Source organism: Rutidosis leptorrhynchoides, chromosome 1, assembly GCF_046630445.1.
Source record: "Rutidosis leptorrhynchoides isolate AG116_Rl617_1_P2 chromosome 1, CSIRO_AGI_Rlap_v1, whole genome shotgun sequence".
Classification (NCBI taxonomy): Eukaryota; Viridiplantae; Streptophyta; class Magnoliopsida; order Asterales; family Asteraceae; genus Rutidosis; species Rutidosis leptorrhynchoides.
Window position 1 is genome coordinate 673,557,132 of NC_092333.1, and position 3,017 is coordinate 673,560,148.

The following is a 3,017-nucleotide window of genomic DNA, read 5'->3' on the forward strand; positions in this document are numbered from 1 at the left end:
GTCCTATAAATATCAACGTTTTCTGCCGAGTTTTAAACACACCAACACAATAATAATAATACTCTGTAAGATATAATAAATAAATATATATATATAATATATATATATAGTATAGGGTAGTTTTATATTAGATTAGTTCGGGTTATGTAAAGGTTATTTTACGGGTTTTTGAAGTCGAAATTCTGTCCGTGTAACACTACGCGATAAATACTCAATGTAAGTTATGTTCTCCTTTTTAAATTAATGTCTCGTACTTAAGTTATTATTATGCTTATTTGAGCCAAACTAATCATGATGTTGGACTAAATATTAAAGACGGGGTAATTGGGCTTTGTACCATAATTGGGGTTTGGACAAAAGAAAGACACTTGTGGAAATTAGACTATGGGCTATTAATGGGCTTTATATTTGTTTAACTAAATGATAGTTTGTTAATTTTAATATAAAGATTTACAATTGGACGTCCCTATAAATAACCATATACACTCGATCGGACACGATGGGCGGGGAATTTATATGTACGAATAATAGTTCATTTAACCGGATACGGGAATGGATTAATAGTCACTAGAATTATTAAAACAGGGGTGAAATTATGTACAAGGACACTTGGCATAATTGAAAACAAAGTATTAAAACCTTGTTACAGTTTAAGTCACCAATTAGTTGGAATATTTGACTTCGGGTATAAGGATAATTTGACGAGGACACTAGCACTTTATATTTATGACTGATGAACTGTTATGGACAAAAACCAGACGGACATATTAAATAATCCAGGACAAAGGACAATTAACCCATGGGCATAAAACTAAAATCAACACATCAAACATCATGATTACGGAAGTTTAAATAAGCATAATTATTTTATTTTATATTTCATCGCACCTTTAATTATTCGTCATTTATATTTTTTGTTATTTATTTTATTTTGTTAATTAAATTTACTTTACGCTTCGCTTAAAATATAAAATCGACAAACCGGTCATTAAACGGTAAACCCCCCTTTTATATATTATTATATATAATTATATATATTTTGTACAAATATAGTTAATTAAAATATAGTGTGAAATAAGCCAGCTCCCTGTGGAACGAACCGGACTTACTAAAAACTATACTACTCTACGATTAGGTACACTGCCTATAGTGTTGTAGCAAGGTTTAGGTATATCCCATCTGTAAATAAATAATTAAAACTTGTGTAATTTGTATCGCTTTTCGTATCAAAAATATATAGTATTTCACGTACACCTCTGCGCACATCACTCCCCATGGGGACGAGCTTGGACGAATGAAACCTTTATCCAATAGTTCTTGGAGCTGGTTGGAAAGTTCCTTCATCTCGAAGTGTGCTAAATGATACGGCGCTTTAGCAATAGGAACAGTACCAGGAGTTAAATCAATTTGAAATTCAACTTGTCAAGGAGGTGGAAGACCAGGAAGATCTTCGGGAAACACATCGGGAAAGTCTTTAACCACTGGTACATCTTCAATACGCTTCTCTTTCGATTCAATCATCTTAACGTGAGCTAGAATAGCTGGATAACCTTTCTTAAGGTATTTGCGAGTTTTAATACAGGAGATGATGTTGAGATTGGAACCACTCTTTTCACCTTGGATGATGAGAGTCTCTCCATTTCCCAATGGAACATGAACAGTTTTATCGTAACACATGATATAAATAAAACACTTTATTTTATTAAGGAACTAGGCATTAAATAAGCCTTATTACACGATTCAGAATTAGAAATAGTTTTAAGGCATAGCCTTTACATAGACAAGGAATTGGAAAAATAATCTAGGAAATATTAAGATTGAAGTAATCTTCATATTTCTTCTTCTCATCCTCCACCTTCTTCATAAACTCATCAACTTTCTCGTTCCTCGCCTTTTGCTTCTCATAAAGATACTCGAGGTTATCGTAGAGGTTGGTAACGCCGCTGTTGACAACGTTGTTATCGTACCCCTTTATAGTAAGCTGCTTATTGACTCGATTTCTTTCCATATCCAACCAGAAATCAACATTCTCCTTGAGATGAGCAAGTGATTGCTTTCCCCAATGGGTGTTACGTTATTCCTCATACTTCACCAACTTTATCTCTTTCTTTAACTCCGCGTTTACTGTGACAACCCGGAAATTTCCAACCAAATTTAAACTTTAATCTTTATATGTTTCCGACACGATAAGCAATATTTGTTAAGTTAAATTTCAAGAATTTTAAACTATGTTCATACATTCATTCAACCTCGACCAAGTTCCAACGATTCACGAACCATTAAACGAATATGATTATATATGTATATGTGTATATATATTATAACTTGAAACGTAAACAAAATATTAGATTAAATACTTTATATGATTGTATCTGTTTCAAAATGTTTATCAATGGAATTAGAAGATAAGATCAAATAATTGAATTATCAGATATATTAAATTATGATTACAAGTCTCTGTTGAAAAGCCCACGTTGATTTGAGAAATCTTTTCTTTTTAACAATATTCGGAAAATGGTAAAGTAATTTATAAATATGAACAAATTGTCAATCATTGAGAACTAGACAAAGGATAGTGGAAGATTGAATCTCATAAAAACTCGATTGATCTATTTAGTTTCAAACGTACAAAAACGTTTTCAGTTTAAAAATAACTTTATTATTAAAACGTATATAACTTTTATAAATATCTAGAACCACTTTTGACAACTCATTACTTAACTAGTATGATAAAGATAACGATATTTATATTTTATTTTATTAAATATATATAACGATTTAAATTAATATTATATATATTATACGCGTATTATACGTACATAGTTTTATACTTTTACTATACTTAAACTTTACCTTTACTTTATTTTTACTTTACTTTAACTTTAATAATTCATACTTTAATAATTCACTTTAATAATTCATACTTTAATAATTCACTTTAATAATTCATACTTTAATAATTCACTTTAATAATTCATACTTTAATAATTCACTTTAATAATTCATACTTTAATAAT